The sequence below is a fragment of the Montipora foliosa genome, chromosome 7, assembly GCF_036669935.1.
Source record: "Montipora foliosa isolate CH-2021 chromosome 7, ASM3666993v2, whole genome shotgun sequence".
Taxonomy (NCBI): Eukaryota; Metazoa; Cnidaria; class Anthozoa; order Scleractinia; family Acroporidae; genus Montipora; species Montipora foliosa.
The window spans coordinates 38,058,473-38,080,972 of NC_090875.1; the positions used below are offsets into that span (position 1 = coordinate 38,058,473).

The 22,500-nt window shown below is 40.5% G+C and overlaps 1 protein-coding gene and 1 long non-coding RNA gene across 6 annotated transcripts in view; one reads left to right on the plus strand and one right to left on the minus strand.

Annotated features, from left to right (window-relative positions):
• Window positions 1–17,873: 17,873 nt before the first annotated feature.
• LOC138009470 (uncharacterized) overlaps window positions 17,874–22,500 on the minus strand; it is a 210,653-nt gene continuing 206,026 nt past the window's right edge. For all 5 annotated transcript variants that reach the window (XR_011124400.1, XR_011124399.1, XR_011124401.1 and 2 more), the window contains one exon: window positions 17,874–18,334. The gene's annotated coding sequence lies outside the window, so the exon portion shown is untranslated. The remainder of the gene's footprint in view (window positions 18,335–22,500) is intronic.
• Window positions 19,687–22,500, plus strand: part of LOC138009473 (uncharacterized) — a 5,218-nt gene continuing 2,404 nt past the window's right edge. The window contains exons 1-2 of the long non-coding RNA XR_011124407.1: window positions 19,687–20,612; window positions 22,066–22,089. This is a non-coding gene — a long non-coding RNA (uncharacterized lncRNA). The remainder of the gene's footprint in view (window positions 20,613–22,065; window positions 22,090–22,500) is intronic.

Sequence of the window (22,500 nt, forward strand, 5' to 3'; positions counted from 1 at the left end):
CGAATTTTCAGCGAGGGAACTAACGTTATAACATGCCTTCAAGCAAGCAAGCGCTCTGATTGGCTATTAAGTGCGATCCATTTCCGAGTGGGTTGCACGCTGACGTCAAGTATTCCGTAAGACCTTTTGCCAGGAACTTTTTTTTTCGCCATGTTCCAAGTTTTCGCAAGATAATTTTTGTTTTTTTTTTTATTTCGCTTAATTATGGAAAAATCTTCTGGACACGACGAAAACAATTTCGATGAATTTCCCAACTTTGAGGTCAACATTTTTGACGAGCCGCCAAGTAAGGTGAAAAGATTCGCTAATTTAAGCGAACGGGAGCTTAATGATCTTATCGAAAAAAGGCACTCAGACAAGACGAAAAAATCAACAAATTGGTCCGTATCAACCTTTCGAGGTGATTATATATAGTAGTAATATACTAAAGTTGCTTTTTAGCGATTTCGCGAGAGTGAAAAAACACTCTGCACAATCTTTCAGAAAAAAATATTTCTGGCGTAGAAAGCCATTTGAATGTTTTTGGCGAGCAAACGTTGCACACAGTTTTTAGATTAGCTTCTTATTAATTTCAGTTCCACTTCAAGTCGTACATATTAATGAAATCCATGAATCTGTTTCAAGTAGAACAGCTTACTTAAAAAACAATTGTTTTACTGAGCATGAAATTAATGCTCGGAGATATTAAAGTTTTACCTGGCAAGGACAGCGCTTGGGCATCCAACTGTTTACATCTTTAAAATATTCCTTGCTTTCTTTATTTTACAATAATTAATAACAAAACAGTTACAAAGACCGTATTTTTCAGTGAGGCCATTCATGTTTTCAACTCTAGGCTGGTGCTCAGAGAAGGCTATACAAACACCTCTTGAAAACATGACCGTGAAAGGGTCAGGTGGAACAGAATCTCAGGCGATTTTACGCCGAAGCACGAACGCAAAAAGGAGAGCTATACAAAAAATCAACAACCCTGCTTGGAATCGAAAGATATCTTAACGCTCCTCTACACAGCAAAGGGCTTCAGCTAGCAAGTGACCCCACTTTTTTCCGGTCAAACCAGATGTTAGATGCGCAACTTGTTAATTTGAGAAGAAGTGGAAAGAAAAATGTAACCCACAAACCTGCTATTGAAGAACAACATCTTAGACAACTCAAAACCAGCGGAGTCTTTTCTCTTTCTTCCCCACTCTCACCTTTAAGAATGTCTGGTACCACATTGTCCTTTACTTTTGCCGAAGAGGCCGTGAAGGACAGAGAGCTCTTACTATCAACAGCTTCAAGTTTGTCGTTGACGCAGCCGGGAGAAAATTCCCAACCATGCCACATAATGAATCTTCCAAGAACCATCCAGGTGGGGTCAGTAACAAACCCAGTAACGAAAAAGAAGCAAGGATGTACGAATCTGCAGACCAATTCGATGGCTACAAGGCAGTAAAGCTCTACCTTGAAAAGGTTACCCCGAATTGCAGTTCATTTTTCCAGTACCCAAAGGCAAATTTCAGTCCCGAAGATGTGTGGTTCGAACAAAGGCCACTTGGCGTAAACACTCTGGCAAACATGATGAAGAAAATCAGCGAAGCGGCCGGTTTGTCTAAGATATACACAAACCACAGGATCCGAGCTACGGCCATAACCCTGTGGTCTAATGCTGGCGTCCCCAATCGACATATCATGTCAATTTCAGGCCATCGAAACGAGGAATCCCTTGTACTTTACAACTGTCGACCATCTGTTTCACAGCTTCAAAATTGCAGTGATGTGTTGTCCAGAGCGCTATCGGCTCCGAGTTGTGTAACCGCAGCTTCTCAAGTGCAATCCACAATGGAAGTGAGCAGTGGTTTACGGCAAAAAGCAAATCAAGAAATACATCCTTTACAGGTTACAAGAGAAGCGGCACCACTTTTTCAAAATTGCACAATTCAAACCGTGCAGTTTGTTTTCAACCGATCGCAGCAGACTTAAGCTTAACTTTGTGAGACGATCAATTTTACCTTAGCGACAGCATGTCTTGTTCGTTGCGAGTTGAATACGGTACGAAAGTTAACTGAGCAGTTTTAAGTTGCATGTTGTCCCGAGATCGCTAAAACAGAATGAATGAACACACTGCGATCCAAGTAAAATGTTGATGTGTAACTTTGTCAGTTTTACACTTCTCTTGTGCTTAGCAACCTCCCGCGTGCGTCCAAAACTCGATAGTTGCACGCTGCACGCTTACCATTTCTTAAATAGTAACATTATGTGGTGGGTCACAAACTTGGAAATAGAAGGTTCTTGTACAATGTTTAGGTTACTAGAGAACTTTAGCATTACCTAACTTCACATTTTATCCACTGGTGAAACATTTACATAGCCGTGGACTTCAAGGATATGACAATAACCGGCAATAAATGGGAGGTAAATTAAAAAAACACCTACCACCCCAGACTGTCGACTAACAGACATGGAGAAGAGGACACTGTCTCAGATTACCTTAATGTTAGATTTATTGATTTACAGCTTTTCTACATTTTAAAAAACTCGAGCATGCAATTAACCAACAGAATTACGACAGAATTATTTTGAGCTTTGACTTTAATTTTACTGTCGGGTGCGCAAACCAAAACCTTGTTTACTTAGTTTGTATTTCCGGTGTGTTAAGAACCTCCGTTTGAGAGATTGCCACGCGATATCGCGAGCTTCTAGGTCCAACCAGCCATCCGTGAAAAGGAGGTTTCTCGGCTGCCCTTATATTTCATTAAATTTCATTATACTCTGTCAAAATTGACTATTTTTCGATTAATTAAGGCTTAAATAACAGTCAAAAGCGTGATTTACGGTGTTTTTTGAGCGTATGCCCTCATCTAGAATTCAAATTTGAACGTCATCACGTAGTCGAGATCGGATATTATCGGCTTTCGTGACCCGATGAAGTTCTGACGTGACCTCCTTCTGGCGGATGGCATGTTGGGTGTAGTTTATCGGCGTTTAGCGTGGAACCGAATCCCCGTCAAAATTCAACTTTCGCATTTTATGTTTGTTTCACATTTCATCGTTGTCTTAGCGATTCGACATTCGAGTCTCACTTTTCGACATGCGAATTCACAATTCTGCATTCGAGTTTCATAATTCTACATTTGAGTTTACAATTCTACATTCGAGTTTCACAATTCTACATTCGAGTTTCCCTTTGCGACATTACTCTCGGAAGCGCTACTGCTCATTCATCATTCAACATGCAATTCTTACCATTTTATGTCTGTTTGATCATGCATGTTTTACTTTTCACCTTCCTATATGCATTGGTGATTTTACCTTTCGAAAGGAAAACCGCTGTACATACGCGGGAGCGGAAAATTCGTAACACAGTGATTCAGATACTTACTGCCCTGGAAAAACAACAAATCCAATGAAGGTTGATGGATTAGTTTTGGTATGTTTCTTGGAATTCCACTTCCCTATGGAGAAAGGGTTAGATCACACGCGGTTAAGAAAAAACAAATAATGGAAGATTCTGCCGCCGTCACAGCGATTATTGTTAAAGGCAGTCAACTCTCCGCTAACGACAGCTCTACTTACAGACACTTTTTTCCATTCCTCATTTTACCTTTCAGTCAAACTCTGTATTTACATATTCCCGTAAGCAGACACTCTCTCGTAAACGGACGCGGACACTTCAAATTAAAATTGGATTTTTCTTTTGTTTTCGCTCTCTCTTAGCGGACACCCCACGTATAATAATTGACTCTTGGCAATGAAATTTGTCTTTAATTTGCAATACAAACAAAACTATGACCTTTGATAGAGCAACAGAACAGTGGGGTCGGCTTTGTAAAATCTCCATTTGTCCGTGGGAAAGCATGCTGTCCGTTCGTTTGACATGAACAAGAGTCCAACATGTATTTGAAGTGTCACGTTATCATAATTCACGTAAGCGGACATCCCTACTGACGGACGCTTTTTCCAATTCCCGATGGTGTCCGCTTACGAGAGAGTTGATTGTAGATGAATTGATCCGCCAGCCTGGTGAGGTTTGCAACGAGTTAATTAACAGGCGAGGACGGATTAAAAGGAAATGAAATTCGCTTCTCATTTTGATACACAGCGTCGTGGAAGACCACAGTTTGACACATGGGAAAACAAACATACTTGGGACTGGTTTTGCTTGCAAGGCTTCATACATCATAGGCCTTTTTAAAACACATATTTGCTGGAGAATTAAGATCACAACACAACACCGGGAACTCCGTATCCTGGTCTTTTTCGAATAGTGGGTAGGAGTTTATGAACAAAGGTTGTGATATGGGGCCTGCGATTTATAGGTCTTCATAGTCCTTATTCAAGAAGACTCGAAAGTCTAACTTTTTGTGGATGTAATTACAAAGGAAAGGGATCACCTTCTGTCGGGTTATTTAAAGTATCTGAGTGTTTGTCCGGCCGGAATTGAACTCATGACCTCCGGCACCGCCCGATGCTCAACAGGGCCAAATGTTAGCCAACACGTCCGCGTGCAACGTGTAGTTACGGAGATTTTGAATCCCTCGTCGAGAAAAGAGATAACTGCTCTTTCCTTATGTCAAATTGTGGTCTTCCACGGCACTGTTAATAAAATTGGGGAGGAAACTCCATGACTCTTGGTCCTCTTCTTTGAGCTTCGCCTGTAAACTCGTTGCAAACTTCGCCAAGCTGGCGGATCGTTTCATCTATTGGCCAATGATCCCTGTAACGGCCGCGGAAATCTTCCATTATCTGCTTTTTCTTATCCGCGTTTGATCTAACCCTTTCTCCATTGAAAAGTGGAATTTTTCAGGAACAACCAAAAACAAATCCATCAACATTCATTGGATTTGTAATGCTTTTTCCAGGGCAGTAAGTATCTGATTCACTGCATTAGGAATTTTCCGCTCCCGCGTATGTACAGCGGTTTTCTTTTCAAAAGGTAAAATCACTCATGCATATTGGAAGGTGAAAAGTAAAGGGTCTTTCTGCAGGTACCGGAAAGCAATGTGTTTTTGGTCACTTGGGATTCGTCTTTATTTGGAGTTGTTTTGTTTTCTGTCTTTTGTTTCGTTTGTTTTACGTAATTTCTGCTCCGGTACTTGCAGAAGCTGCCAAAAGTAAAACATGCATAAAATGATCAAACAGATATGAAATGGTAAGACTTGCATGTTGAATGATGAATGAGCAGAAGCGCTTCCGAGAGTAATGTCGCAAACCGAAACTCGAATGTAGAATTATGAAATCCGAATGTAGAATTGTGAATTCGGATGTCGAAATGTGAAACTCGAATGTCGAATCGCTAAGACCAACGATGAAATGTGACACAAACAAAAATGCGAAAGTTGAATTTTGGTGGTAATATAACGCCAAGGGATTTATGGCCGGGGGTGTGTACCATTTGCACAGAAAACCCGGTTAAAATGGAACACTCCATCCTCGGAGGGAGACCCAGGGGCATATAGAGGGAACGAGGACAAAATCGGAGCGTGCGAGAAACGCTGCGACCAGCGAATGTACTTTTTACAATGACTGCAAACTTCTTGCGCGCTCATTGGCTAATTTTTATTTTCAATAAGAGGACAGATACATAAATGTATAATTTATGCGATAATGACGCGATATCACTCGCGTCAGATTGAAGTTTTTCGCATTTTTGTCTCGCCTTCTTCTCGTGTTTTGACTTAATTTTGACCCCTCTGCCTTTCTGTTATTGTAAAAAACAAATTGATGTCACTTTTTCATGCGTCTGTCCTGTTATTGACAATGGATTTCGTCATAACTTTGTCAAAGTTGTATGCTGATCCACTCGGCAATCGCCTCGTCGATCCACAGCTACTTTGACAATGTTATGGCGAAATTCATGATCCATAACAGGATAGACGCATGAAAAACTGACATAACTTTATTAACTTTATGGACCACTTCTAAACGACCGATCAAATCCTGGCTCCTGATTGGGCAGAAATCATTTTGTATTTTTCTCCTCAATCAGCGAACAGCCAGACCAAAACACCATTTGGTGTATTCTTACACGAAAAACAACAACAACGACAGTCTACTCGCCATGTTTTTCGGGCTTTTTCCTTAACGACTTTAATAGTTACGGTCAGCTTCAGGACGAAAAAGATCGACAAATAGGTAGCACGTATGCAAGAAGGCCGGTGATGATGAACCGATCAAAGGTATCCGCGCTCTGGTTTGTTTCGGAAAATATACCCGTTCATGCTAACACTTCGTCATGTAATGCACAATCATTCATTCCTAAATCTGATCGAAACTTTAATATCAGGCAACTCTGGGCCCTGTCGTTCAAAAGCCGATTAACACTAATCCGGGATTAAATTCAAACCAAGGTTTGAGTTTTTCCCGTCAAGATACCCTTTAACAATCTTATTTTACTTTGAAGGAAAGTAAAAAGTCTTACTCAAAAACTGAAGGCTGAGAATCTTCTGGAAACATTTTTGGTTGGTAAATAAACTTCAAGTAAAGTTTCCACCAATACAGGATTAGCTAAATCAGGCTTTCAACAACTGGGTCCTGGTGATTTTTTTAGCAAATTAAACACAACACCAACCGAGGTCGGTTCTGTACTGAGCCCTTCAAATGAGGATTTTCCCGGTGTGGCGTTTCGCCAGGCCCGAGTCTCGCATCCGGAAGAAAGGCAATAACAGATCAAAATGGCGGCGGGACAGAGGCCGAAGTGAACCGGGTCAACTGGGATTTTACAAATAGTACAGGATTTTTCCGGTCATTTCGGTTGGAACAGGAAAAGAGAAATACGTCTGAGTATTTCCATCTTTTTCGGAAACTTTCCGCTGGAATGAACTGTACCATTTGAATTTCCAACCTGTGGTCCACCCTTCATATTGTAAATTCCACAGGTTTTACAAGCGGAAAAATCATAAGATGAAAGAGAGAAGTGATCTTCGCACTTATCTGGAAAATTTAAATAGGTGCCCATGACTAGGAGCGAACAACTTCCACACTAAGCCTATGTCATGCGTTTTACAGAACGATCTATTTTTAGACTACCATTTCCCTTAAAAAAAACAACAACAACAATAACAAAGTCATAGCGCTAACGTCACCGAAACAGGACGTTCGGTAACGCCATGACTTCAAGTTAGTTTCTTGTGATTGGTCATCGGGCTCTTGTGGGAGTCTCATTCGTGGGAAATTCAATCCAAAAATAAATCGAAGCTATAAGAAGGAAGCTGTTATTTGCCAGACTCACACGTAGGTATTATCGCGATCCCGGGATAAAGATATCAGAGCTGTTACAGATGCCAATAAATCAAGTGAAGGGGACAACACAGTCGAAGGGACAGTTCGCCAAATTAGTGAAGAGTAACTTTACTCCGAAGCTTCAATGAAAATAATGGAGGAATATTAATGCAACGTTATGTAAAAACGACTTGACATAGCCTGAGTAGCAGGCGTATAAAGGACAGAGGGGAGGGCATTTTTGCCGATCTTCCTCCTCGCCAACCTCCTCCCCTTTATACGCCTGCTACGCAGGCTAGCCCTGACAGGAATGTAAGGCTGTTGTTCGCTCCTAGTTATGGGCTACTGATTTAATTGTCTCTTGTAGACACCTATACCACACCTCGCCGAAAATGTAATTAACTACTTTTTTAGTCTTGCTCTGGGATACAAAACTGCGAACGGAAAATTCTCATCATGAGAATTTTCCGTTCGCAGTTAGAGTTGTTCCTTGAAGCGCTTTCAAAATTTGCGTCTTTTTACGCCGGCACGCCATCATTTGATGCAAAAGTTCTACTTGAATTCAAACTTGCGCACCGCTAAACAATTAGCACACTCTTCTCGACCGTCCAAGAGGATCTTTTAAGAATAAGCATATGGGTTTCAAGTTAAAATAAAAACTAACTCAAACGCAATTTACTACATGATCAGTCAGACAAAAACTGAGTCATTTAACTTTTGTTGCTATAAGCGTTGTTGAAATTCGCGCTTTATCACTGCATTGTTCTTCATGGTTTTATTCTCATCGTCAACAAACAATTAATTTATGATGGTAAATGCGCGTGCCGCAAAACCTTGAAAGTCACTTTTCAAGCTACTACGCTTCTACAGATCGGTGTAAAATGCTTTCGAAGTTCAAATTCAGTAGCGAAATCTAAAAATAACATCTACAAACGGTGTTCCATGTCTGTATATGATCGGGTCAGAGAACGCAATCGTGACAACAATAAAATCACTGGAACAAAGAAAGGTGCGATATAGCCGGTCAACTTTGATTCCCAATAATCTTCTTACTGGCTTTGTTCTTAAGAAAACATTGCGATATTTAACTCTCAAACAACCATAAAAAAAATCTTGAAAGGCCCTGTCGGAAAAACGCATCGTCTATTAACCAGCTGAAAACTCACACCCCAATATGCTCAATCGGGTAAATCCAAGCGAGTTTCATTCTGGTTTCTCTCAAGTAATAATTTTCATGCACTTACAAGGACTAAATGATCGGCTATAAAAACCGACGGTCAGGATTTGAGGAATGAAATCGAGCACCACCCATCCGCGCACGCCTTCATCTAGTGCTCTTTAATTCCTGTCTTGAAGAGATTGCTTCTGATGACTCATGCACGTCTATCATTACGGAGGAACAACAACTCATCAGGCGAGAGCACGGATTGTGTTTGAATGAGTTGTTTTATGTTTTTGATGTCCTCACGGTGATTAACTATTCAAAAATCGCCGTGTTTACAGTGGCGATGAAATCTTCACTGCGTGAGCGAGAGACAACGCAGCGACTCACCCACCCCCTGTCGTTTAGTGTCCCACTTAACATTTTCCCCCACCAGACTCCCATAAGGTGAGAAAATGTCAATGCCAACAATTTGCCGATCGTCTCCGTTTTAAGGTCGAACACTAATTCTGGCTCACAATAGAAGAGTCCGTAAACAAAGGCCCTATTGTCTTCTAAAAAGTCAACCATAACAATCGGCAAAGTTTGATACGTCAAAAACATAGTACTTTTAGCTTAACTTATGATGTCGAGAAAAAAATTACACCTATTGCGCATTTAGAGAGAACAGACCTCTAAATTGAAGATACAATTGACGCGCGATAAAAATCATGTTTAATAAGGAGCGAAATTTTACTTGCGTCACCGAAACCTTAAATCTTCCCACCTAAATGAAGCGTAGCTTGGTCACGAAAAGGACAAACGCAAGGAGACTAGTCAATAAGTCTTTCGAACAAATCTCGTGAAACCCAAAAGTCCTTAAGCCTGGTTTTCACCAGCTACGTAAGCACAAGCGCAAGCATAAGAGCCCTTATTTTAGAATGAACACGGAGTTGACGCAAGCAAAAGCGCAAAGCGAGTACAAGTTCGAGGATCTTTTTTTCTTTTCCTTATGCTTGCGCTTGTGCTTGCGTTCGCTTGTGTCGTGTGAAAACGAAACGCATCATAAGAACAACGAAATTTGCTACAGCTGGCAAATTAAGGCACTCGCTCCGGATTGCCTGCGTCCGAGCATTTGAAAAAAATGGCGGATGCCGTGATTGATTTTGATGCTTATCACGACCTTCGTTTTCACTAGCATAAGCTTCTTATGCTTGTGTTTGAGTTTGCGCTAGTGCTTGCGTCGCTAGTGAAAACCAGGCTTTAATCACGTCAGAGAGGAGGTAAAACCGTATAATAGAGCAATACACTGTGTTATACAAAGAGAGTCTATCATACAAGTTCAAGGTCCTGCTTATATATCCTAAGAAGGGGTTCTAGAGACTTCTAAAAACCAAATTGCATCAACCGTTAATTTGAAGTAACCAGTACTTCCGAAATGAGCCTTTAATAGACGTCAACAATGTCATTTCTAGAATGTTCTTAGCACAAGACTAATTTTCATAAGAAACTGGAAAGTTCTAGATATCGCAACGATGTGCTTGCATGGAATAATGTTTCTTTCCCATTCCTCACAATTGCATGTAACCTCGTTTTCAGGGTGTCCATTGTCGTTTAGAAGACAAAGAGACCCGGGGAACGAGGTTGAATTGAATGATGGCCCCTTTTCATTTACAGTACCAGACCCATGATGCTCTTGGTTCAGCGTACATTATGACTGATTATGTACATGAAACTGCCCTTCACCTAATAGCCCTTATGCGTTTTGACGTCTGACTAGCTAATTTCACCAAAAAGCCTCGATTTCGACAATTAAACTTTTAAATATTAGCATGCGCTGAATCCCAAAGGACAAAAGTTGTATAGAAAACCCAAGTGTGAACAATATTGCACGTCCAGATAATTTTGTGCAAACGAGGCTTGGTGGTGAATTTTTGCATAAGCCTATTAGACATGATGATCTGGGATGGCTTCTGGTTTCAATATCTTGTCCATACAATGAGAAATGATAAAGCGCTGACAGCCCTGGAGGTAAAGGGGTACCTTTTTATTATAACGTTTGTAGTGACTAGGGAAATTTGGGCTCTTCTGCAACATGATGCATACGTGAAAATTACACGTGCAACTTAAACCCATTGTAAACTTGTAAACCTACCCCTTCATTGTTGTTGTGGGGGTGGTCAACAGTAAGGGGAAATAGAATATATATTTGTTTTCCACGTTCACCAACTAAATCTTCCTCAAGGGCTTTCCGCAAATTTCTTTGACACTACTTTACAATATTTTAATATTCTACAGAAATCGTGGATAAAAAGCTAATTACACGTATGTTTAATCTATAATCTATAATCTACAAGAGTAATAATACTAATAGGAGTCTTAATTAAAATGAAAGTTTATAAACTATATGCTTGTCTAAAAAGATACGTTTTCAAATGACACTTGAATTCAGTTAATTTCTCTATCTTACGGATGTGTTTCGGCAGCGAGTTCCATAGTGATGGAGCAGCAGCTCCATTTCTGAAATCACTAACTCATCAACTTTGCAGAAAGACGAGACGTTTTTGTCAACACGGACGCCAAGTAGCCGAGATGAAACTAGGTCGAGACCGGCGTCCGTGACTTGACTTGTTTGAGTTAAGCATGTCGCGTCAGTGATTTTACGGCATCGCTAGTTAATTGTACAGCAGTTTTGATTATTTGTCTTCTTTCTTAATACTGAATCATGACTTCTTTAAGAAAGACAAGAGATATGCTTTTTCAGAACTACAATCAAAGATTGATTTCAGAGGAAAAACTTATTGTTTTATTGGAAGAGAACACGGCTTGAAATTCTCAATCCAGTTACAATCGATAATCCTGATATGATTCTGAATGTAAAGCAAAGTTCAGATCTGCCAGTGTTAGCTAATTTGTCCAATCCATTTGGTACATTTCTGCAAAGGAAAGCAAATGACAAATTAAAATGAAGCGTTGCAAAAATAATAATAATAACAATAATAAAATTTGACGGTCATTTCAAAATTTAACATGGTCTTTCTGGAAACGTTGTCTTAGCATTGCCAGCTCATTAAAATTTAAGACCACAGCGAAAAAACACAAGCACATACAAATATCAAGGAAAACAAATATTTTTCTAAAGAGACTTACTCTAGGTTTTTTGGCAAGACTGAGTCTCGACGTTTTTAGCGCTGTTGTTCATCAGCCAGTAGAAGTGACAAAGAAGAGTTTCTTTCATAAATAATAGGAATTAGAAAGTTGATTGTCCAGCATTAGCAGGAAAACAACAAAAATCAACTGCAAAAACAGAATTATTGCACCTAAAATGAACTTACTTTTTCGCGTTTTTGTTTTTCACCACAAACGCCAACTAGGCATCTTTGAGGTTTGTGACTTGACGTCTGTGACGTGTGACGTCAATTTCTTTGTAAAATCACTTCCGGTCGCCGTCCGTGTTCACAAAAACGTCGCGTGCTTAAGGACGGTGCCTACTATTGTTATTGGGCATACATTCTGCGCATCTCGAGATACTAGAGTTTCAGATTAGAGATGCTCACTAATACAGGGATATTTTTGCGCGATTTAAAACTATCCGGATAAAGTAGATCTTAGTAAGTAGTCTTAGTATCCAAAAAGAAAATTGGAGGTAACCATGCATTTTTGAGGGATAATTAAGCTTCAATTTGAGAAAGAACGCAATACATTGCTTTGCATGTTAAAGCTCCTTACAAATATTATTCATGAATTATCTTGGAAAAAATGCGTGGTTTTACCCCCAATATTCTTTTTGGATTTCAATGACACTTGTCAAGATCTACATTTTCTGCATAATCATAAACCGCTGCAAAAATACCTATGAATTAGTAGGCACCGTCCTTAAACTCTCTAATTTGAACAAGAAAAGATGACCGTGTGGGGTCCAGTGGACAAGACTTAATTGGTGACCCGACAATGTTTCCCCAGCCTTCCATGGCCAAGCCATGCCAGGACTTCTCTCTTCTCTTTGGTACGCTATTAAACAGTTACCAGGTTTGAAGGTCAGGAATTGGAATCATAATGCAAAGGTAATATTTTATAGACTTTCACAGGAAGACCTCCAACAAGCTTTTAAGGAGGGCTTACTCAAAAAAATACTTTCTCCCTTTTTGACACAAAAAAATACTTATATTCTGCTTTTAGATATAGTTGGGGTAATCTTATCACGACGAAATTTGACCAGAGTTTCTTCCAAAATACCATTACCGTGGCAATGATAATAGGCATTTCTTTGAGCCTTAAAATCAGCATAAATTGCTATTAAAAAAAAAAAAAGAGGACAGTGAGATCTTCCCATACAGCGTTACCTGATAATGTTAGAAAAAATCTTTAAAATATTTAAAATTCAGCAAAATTCGTAGGCCAGTTTTAAAGGAAAATCAGTTTTTTTGAAATATGTCTCTACTGTCAAATCCAACCTTTGCCGGTTAGTATTCAATGTATGGTGGCGTCATACATGGTGTTTTGGTGCTTCGTTTCGCTGTTTCGTTGTTTAGTAATGTCCCCTTTCGAGCCTCCTTAAGGAATTTCAAATGAAACTTAGGCAAGAACAATCATTCCCCGCTTAAAGCTCAGATAAAATTTGTCCAATATAATTACTTATCGTTTTTTTGTGAACTCTCCAGTGTGTTGAAAAGAGTTCACGTTCAGATTGTCCAATATGCTACGAGGTAAACTCAAATATTTTTAGTCTACTATAACTTACCTTAACTTAATGAGCTTATATAGCGCTATAAGTTATAAAAATATTCTAATGCGCTTTTATATATATATATATCATATATTTTATATAAAAGTGGAATAACCTTTCTTGTTTACATAAACTAGAACTAAAAATTCAACTATTAAAAAAATTCATATGCTTGCCTAAATAAAAAAAAAGTTTTCAAATTCGCTTTGAATGTATCTACGTTTGCTGAATTACGAATTGCTAGTGGCAGACTATTCCAGACCCTTGGTCCCCCGACGGCAAAGGCATGGTCGCCAAATGTTTTACATTTAGTTCGTGGGACCAAGAGGAGGAGTTGATCGTCGTCACGCAATGCTTGGCGACCCGGAGGCTTGATGTGTAGTAGCTCAGTTATGTAAGATGGAGAGCAGCCTTTAACCGCTTTGTAAACCAACAGCTCGATCTTAAATCTGATCCGCGAGGCAACTGGAAGCCAGTGGAGTTGGAACATGAGAATACCGTGAGAGATGGCAGATGACGCCCGCTGCGGCATTAAGGACACGCTGTAAATGGTTAAGTTGGTACTGTGACACTCCGTAAAGCAGGGGGGTGCAATAGTCGACGTGAGACGTGACGAATGCATGAACCAGTGCTTTGGTGGCATCATCCGATAGAAATTTCCATATTTGCCTGATCTTGGAAAGTCCGAAGAAGGCCTTACTACAGACCTTCCACCCCAACGTGCGCATTTATTGACGTATTCTTATCAAACCACACCTCGAGATTGCGAACAGACGAGGGTGACACAATCTCGGAAGTGCCAACTTGAACAACAACAACAAGACAAGTGGGCCACCGCAGTCAAAGGCAACCCAAAGGCTCCCTTTTCAATACTTCTACCATGACTTGCGGCATCTACCGCAACTCATGGCAGGGGTGGGCGCAACTCCTATCCCGTTGTATACACAACTTGTCCCCAGTAGTACAGGTACTCATTTTACCCACCACGAATGGATGGAAAGCTAAAGTGAACTTTGGAGCGTACGGCAATGGTTATCCCTAGATGGTCACCCATCCAGTAACTAGCCCAGCCCAACGGGGCTTACTTGAACAGAGTTAACATTTATTTTGGGGAGCTGCTAACGTGAACCGATGATCGGAAATTCCGTTTTGCTGTCGTTAAGCTTCAGCATGTTATGACACATCCAAGCACGGACATAAACAATGCACTCCTCCATAGCTCTCCTCCATAGATCAAATGGCTTGTTCTTGAGAAACTGAAGACGTAGGACAAAACGAAAGATAGAGTTGCGTGTCGTCTGCAAAGACTTCCACCGACGGCAGGTGCTTTTTTACCACTTGAAACAACTTTGAAGTGGACATTATGAATAATAAAGGTCCTAAGCAGCTTCCTTGTGGAACTCCACCAAGGAGAGAGAAGTCTCGTGATTGTTGCTGTTCGATGGTTATATGTTGCTTCCTCCCGTGCATGAACGATTTAATCCAAGAGAGAGCACAGCCACAAACGCCGAAGTCGCTTTCGAGTAGATTATCCAAGATTGAGTGGTCTACAGTGTCAAACGCGGCACTGAGGTCTAACAAGACAATCAAAGTGACTTCCTGCCTGTCCATACTGAGACGAATGTCGTTCTGTACTTTAAGTAAAGGAGTCTTAATGGAATGATGTTTTCGGTAAGGTGACTGTTTACTGGGCAGGGGAGCATGCTAAGAGCAGTGATCGAGAACCTAGCTGTGGTATTCCAGTCTTCTCATCAATTTTAGGAAAGGTTGCTAACCGGGCGAAAATTTCCATGTACGAGTTCGAGGCCAAAGTGCGATCTTCCAATTGTCCAGAACACAAGCGCTGACGAGAGACGAGTTAATTATCCTGGTGATGATAGGTGCAAGAGTATCTACACATTTGTTCAGCAACCACGTGGGTATTGGGTTCAACTGACAACTAGCGTTGGAAGATGAAGAGAATATGTCACGTGTTTCTGTTTCAGAGAAAGGCGAGAAATGCGTTAGCTTCGTTTGAGGTGATGGAATAGAGACAGTGGGCCGATGAATAGAAAAGTTTGCAATATCTTCTCTGGTGAGAGCAATTTTACGATGGGAAAACTCTCCAAATTCATCAGCTAGTTGGTGTGGATTGTCATGCGGCGGAAGAGCATCAGTGCGCTCATCGCAGAGAGATTTCACTATACGAAAGAGCTTCTTAGAATCTCCAGCACATTCATAGATAACATCGCCGTAATGTTGCCTTTTTGCTTCATGCAAGCAAAAGCAATAATGATTGCATGCTCGTGATAAGCCCTGCTATCAGAATCAAGGTTGCTTTTCCTCATTTTTTTTTTTCTAGCTTGCTCCACGTGGACTTCAAGGTTCTAAGTTCGTCATTAAACCAGGGTACTCTAGGGCGAGTTACGATTGTCTTGCGTCGGGAACGGGCATGCGCGTCGAGAATGGAGCTCAAATGCGATCGTGATCTGCGGCGAGCTCACTGTCTTTAAGTCTAGCCAGCTTGGATTCGGCAATGTCTTTCTGAAACGCTGTAATGTCAATCTCCTTATACTTACGAAATGTTATCTCTCTCGTAAACCCCTCAACAGATGGAATGGCGAGCGAGCACTCGACAAAACAATGGTCAGAAAGAAACAATGAGGGGCGGGGTGAGACAATCATAAGATCATTACAAGACCTAGTGATAATGAGGTCAAGCCAGTGACCAGAGACGTGAGTTGCAAAGTTAATATGCTGAATCAGACTAAAGGTTTCAAAAAGGTCGGAAAATTTCCTAGCATCAGCATCCATTGCGTCGTCCATATGGAGATTGAAATCTCCTGCGATAACCAGCATCTCTGGACAGAGAACCAACTTCTCGAGAAAAACAATGAACTCCTGCATAAATACCGTTATAGCTACACGGTGTGCCTCTGACAAACTTTGTAGAGTGTCCTGAGGAAACGATATTCCACTCAGATGATTCAAACGACAGTTGTCGTTGACTATCGCTAAAAGCAATATTTAGGCTGTCTCGCACAATTTTTCAGTCCCCCCACCATTACGACCATCAGTTCTGGGAACATTCCTGAAGGAGAATCTGAGAGGAGCTTAAGGCTACTAGGCGCGATTACCAGACGCGGTTTCGGGAAATGAGCCAGTGCTCACTCCCGAAATCACGGCTGGACGCGTGAGGTGAGCCATTGTTAATCTCTGGCAATCAGAAACCTGCCTGCACAAATCGGTCAGGTCAGGTTTTTGGCTGCGAAGGTATTCTTTGACCCGGTGCTTTTAAGGTAGGAAACATCAAGGATTTCGACAACGAAAAGTGTTCGAGAAGCTGGAGAATGGGGATTGTGCCGTTTTCTACCGCCTGAGTTCGGAAACTTCACTGATTTTCCAGTTGGCGCCAAGGTCAAAATACGGCTTTCAAATCCATTGAATGGCAATTTCTTCTCAGACGTCGCTAATGTAAGAGCAAGTAAAATTCCTCAAAATCAATTGAAATTACTGCTGAGTTTATTGGTGGCAAAACGAGGGGGGCGATGAGGTCGACTGAAAGATGAAGCAGCCGAAGATTTTGTTGATGATTCGCCGGTTGAATTCAAACTCACATTGATCATTATTTTAACCACAAACTCAAGCTCGTATCATCTGGAATCTTCGCACAGACGTTTTAAGCATTGTTATGTAATTACTGTTTTGTTAAAATCAGTGTTTTGGGATGTCTAATGCTATTTCCCTGTAACTATTAACTTTGCATAAATTATATTTGAATTTACGTCACAAACACAGCCTATCGCTCATGCATCCAGCCGTCTTTTCTCGGGAAAGAAGCGCTTCGTTCATCAATGTTGATCTACCACCACAAGCAAACGTGTTTGACGATTCTCACTCAAAATTTCGCTTTTATCTGCCGTGCAAGACGCGCAAAGTTTTCAAAACTTGCAGTAATTTGGACCCATGTCAGCGTGATGTGAGAGGCATGGGTCTAGTCTCGATTTTACGTCACAAACTGCTTTTCGATCATTGCTGTTTTTCAATAAATTTTGCCTTGCAAAGCAGTTTGAAGTAAAATCGAGAATAGGGATCTTTCTGCAGGTACCCAAAAGCATTGTGTTTTTGGTCACTTGGGATTAGTCTTTATTAGGAGTTGTTTTGTTTTCTGTGTGATGAGTAAAACACTCCTGTCTGTATAAAAAAAGAAAGTTACATAGTGGCTTGAAGGTTGAATTTTATTTCCTCGTGTTAAAAGCAATATTTTACTCACTCTCTGCGCTCATTCGTAAAATGTTGTTTTTACGACTCAAAGTAAAATTCATATCTTCGCGCCGCCGTGTAATTAGGGAGCTTAAGCACGCGCGTTTTTGAGACGCGGACGGCAACCGGAAGACGACATTTCTCCAGCAAGGACAGTGGTGTCTCCCAGATTTTTATACGAATTGTCTCTAATGGAGAAAATATACTTGGCAATGTAAATGTGGTTGTGTGAAGACAAGTTAAAAGGGAAAACAGCTCACTTCCGGTTGCCGTCCGCGTCTCATTGAAAAACGTGCGTGCTTAAGCTCCCTATTCTCTATTATTACAACGAAAACTGCCGGAACACTTCCGTCCCCAGAGGCTGTCTTGCCTCCCCACCTCAACCCTGACAGTCTGTACGGGCAGACGGACGGGCGTACCGTGACATCATAACCAAAAATTCTCGCATCGATCGATTTCCCAAAAAATCTTACAGATGGTGCTCCGCTGGCGCGGTTTGCGCACCTGAGCCCCGCTATTATCTACAGTGTAGAGACTAATGGAGTGAGCCTGGTAAATGCTTGCTCAGTGGGAATCAATATTACAATGTTTTGTGGTCTGCAGAACTTTAATCAATACATAATAATCATAATAAAGCAAATTGGAATGTTGTTAATTATACAAAGTACAAGACTAGTCTGTCCATTGCTACATAACAATACAGAACAGGACTGAAGGTGATGTTCACTGTAATATTTTGTCACAGGACATTTACACATCCAGAATACCATCACACGTACCTCCTATTGGTCACTTGCTGCACAGGTACTGCAAAATTTATTTTATAACTTTCATTGATGGATACATGAAATTATAGTCTATGACTGCAATCTGCAGATTGTGTAAAAGCACTGAAATCAGATGGACACCATTCTTGGCTATATAGTGGGGTGTGTTAAGCTTGTCCTTGGTTCTTGCCCATACAGTACCTACAGTGTACAGTATGGAACGTTTTCGCTCACGTGACCAGCAGCTATATTGGATTACTGAAACGAAAGAAAGTACTTGCGTAAAAATAGAGTTCAATTCCCGGAGGATTAGTTTGGTACACCATCATGGCTGCCATTTCTTTGTTTTGGAACACCAACATGGCCGCCGTGATGTCATGTGAAAACGCTCTATAACGTTTTTAACCTGACACTTTTTTCTGAGGTTGTTACAGCAGTTGCAAAGTTTAAACTTGAAAATTACAGTTTGATGTGAAGATTGTGTACTGAAATAATTTTTTTGTGGTATTAGTTATTTCATAATGCTGTGCAATAGAGTTTGAACATGTATTACTGTTGTGTAATATCGTCTTGTCAAAAAGATACATGATATTATTAGAATACACGCATATATCTCATGGCCTTATGGCATACAGCTGTAAACAAGACATTGGCATGAGACATTCTGTGATTTACCAATTGGATTGTTAGTTTTGAAACGCCTACTTTCCCTTTCCTCTTTTTCTCACGAATTTTCTAGTGAGTATCAATAGTATGTTAAAGGTTAAACGTGCTTCGATATTACAATTTCCTCAGGAATTTGCAGTTTCATGCTTATCGATAGCTACTACATGTTCCGCGCCGCGAGGGAGTTTAGAAAACTGTAGAGCGTACGTTTTTGGACAACGCCTTAGTTTTATTCACGTACGCATTATTATAAAACTATGCACTCTTATGGTATATTCAGCTATTATTGTTCAGCGATTGTAAAATCTGCTACTTGCTATCTATCAGATCTATCAATGTATATCCTATCAGGTTATCTTTTGGTGTGAGTCGTCGACCGAATTCGGACCCACATCTACATCTTCATCTGCCACTACCATCACCACTACTCGTCGCTACAAATCTAGTACTACTACTACTACTGCTGCTGCTGCTGCTGCTGCTGCTGCTACTGCTGCTGCTACATCGTAAGATTATTGTCAATTCTGCAAATTGTCGTTTTTTTGTAACTCAAGGACCTGAGATTTTTTAACTTTAATTAAATGTGGTGTACGTATTGCCAATCAGTGGAGTTCGATTTGTCTATTGCCTCACATCAAGTCAGCTACCCCTATAATTGTTGAAGATCACCGGAGTATTTCGCAACCTCTAAAATATTAGCAATTACATGGATGAGTTGCATAATAGTACTGCTCTAGCTGTGTATTCATTTCCTTTGCAGTACCTGTTTTTCAAATTTACTGGAATCTGGGTAAGTTGTTTCAAATTACGTAGAACTTTGAATTTCAAAGTAGAAAAATAGAAAGATGACATGACAAGGTGTCCGATAGTAGGGAGTTTAAGAAAAGACGACGGCTAAAGCTACGACGACGTCTCAATCCAATAACATCATTGGTTACAAGAGGAAAAGGAATCGTGCAGCATTTTATTGCTGTATTCTGCATAACAACAACGTGAAATCACCAAATTTGAGGTTTTAACGACAAATACAAATAGGGGAAATTACATGGCCGCGTGGGGATACGAATTTTATCTTCGAGTGCGGAACGTATCTCTCACGAGTGCTTGAAGCGAACGAGTGAGAGATACTTTCATGACGAGAAAACCATTATTCTCTGATTGCCAGGGGATATGCTTGTCCTATATTTAACAGCTCAATGGTTAATATGCTTCGTGCCTGGCGAATGTTGGATAACTAAATATCTTGCACCCCGATGCCGGAAGAGTATAAGACCATCAACAAAGCCCTTCTCAAATTATCAAGCCAACCGTGTAACAGCTGAAATAGATTTGAAAATAGGTGTAAAAGAGGGTGTCAAGTTTTTGGTCAGGTCTGAAATAGGGTACGGAAAATCGCAAATTTTGGTCTAAAATAGTGTAAGGGTTTAGAAAGCGGGCCACACACCCCGACCCAATTTTTCTGGGATTACCCCCCCCCCCCCCAAAAAAAAAAAAAAACAAAACAAAAAAAAAAAAAAAGAAAAAGGCCCCCCTTCCCCGGGCGTTTTCCTCGATGTTGCCGTAGTAGATGTTTAAGTCCCAAATAGCTGCATGAAGACAGGAAGTTAAAACAGAAACATAAGGTTAGTGAAAGCAATCAAAAGCAACAGCTGCCTTTTAAGCTTCCAAACTGGAAGATAATAATTGTTCAAGAGGATAGCAACAGTGAATCTCATATTGAATAAATTGATATTATTCTCGGATTGCCAGGGTATATGCTTGTCCGATATGTAACAGATCAATGGTTGATATGCGTCGTGCCTGGCGAATGTTGGATAACGAGATATCTCGCACCCAGATGCCGGAAGAGTATAATAACTTTTATGTCAAGGTAAAATACTGTCTTGAGCTTTTTTTCCATTTTTAGGGGGAGGGCATGAGGGGATGGCTTACAGTGAAAGCAACGTGATGTCAAGAGATAGTTCATTCCTGCAAGAACATTAATAGTTAGTATATACTCACTCAGTGATCTTGGTGTTTCAAGCAATCTGACTGGTTCGCTATCTCGGAGTAATTGAGCATTATTCACTCCCTACGAAGTGAATAATGCTTGATCCAAACGAAACGAAATGGCCGGCGTAAACAAGGAAACAAGACGGGTCATTTTACAGCAAATCAACGCTTACCTCAGTTAGAGCAGCCATTCCATGTGGATCCTTTACCAACTGCACTTTCAATTTCCATTTAAAATAAACCTCTAAAACTTTGATCGAACGGCGAAAATGTTTTAACAAGCAGACTGTCGATTTAGATTGCTGATTTAGACGGAGTTAAATGACCATTTTGCCGTTTGTGACGTTTTAACCTTCGTTTATTTATATTTGCCTTGTTTGAAGCTTCTGTAAACACTTTCGTGCATGCTTTGTGCCGCTTTCACCTTTTGCACGCATGGATTGAGATGTTAATTAAATCGACTTTGGATTGTTTTCTTCAAATGTTGCTGAGATCACTTCTTGAGTATATACTAATGCACCGTTCACACGTATCCGGAGATTTTTGTATCCGCCAATTTTTTTATGCGGATACAAAAATATCTGCGTCCACACGTAGCGTATACGAATCGTATACGACCGTCCACACGTATCCGATTCTTATCTGGACATCTCAAAGGAGTAGTCAACAGAGCATGCGGAAAAAGACTGGTTCTGATATTGTGACGTCAGCGTATACAAAAATATACGGATACGAGCATCCACACGTATCTGGATACACAGCGTATACAGAAATTTCCACTCTGGAGAGCGTATACAGAAATCTCAGGATACATTGAGCGTATACGGCGGACACGTGTGGACGCGAGGTGTATCCGTACAAAAAAAGATTTGCGGATACAAAAATCTCCGGATACGTGTGGACGGGGCCAAAACAATTATCGCAATCTTCTGCCACTATTCACCTCGATTTCAAAGAATAACTGTTAATTATTGTTTCTCGTCATTGCACCTCTGCATCGTGCTCTTTTGATGTCCATATTTTTTCCCACCTTTCCATGCACCTTCTCGGTTCGAATATCTCCCACCTATGCATGTCTTATAACTCTTTTTATGCTTAAATCAAATTTTTAATTGCTCAGCTTTAGGCGGTGTGCATAGTGTATACAAGGGTACTGACCTGTGTGCATTGGGAAGAGGTCTTTTCAGTCCCTTCCCGTTCGAAGGGAGACTAGCTAAAACTGTTTCCAAGTTATTAGCACTTTTATTCTGTACAGCCCACGTGTAGCACTGAATTTTGGAGTTGAAGGTGGATGGTTAGTCTTGATACTCGATACTAGTTTCTTGTTACAGATTCTCTGCCGTGATTGTAATAAGGTAAGTTGTAAGGATAATTTTGCTGTCCATCAATCAAACTTTTTGTTACCAATTTTGGTTTCCAGCTTAATTATGTCAACAGCGGTCACCAAAATCAAAATCAAAAGTAGCCTCATTGTGATAGCTAAAAGCGTCATGCATTTCTCCAGGTAGAGGACTTAAAGGCAGATTCTGAAACTCTTTGTAGAAGACAGTACATGTTTAACTTCCTGAAGCAGAGAGGGACTTTCCCTTGTTGAATTCCAATAATCACAAAACGCTGGTCCTGCTACTAACCCATTCTTTGAGTTGTCTTTCATGTTACATTTACGTATACCATATTCCCATTAATGGTGTCACTCTTTTCAGTTGGCCATAGAAACTACTGCACAATCCCCTAATGCCGTTCAAGAAAGCCTAATACATCTTATT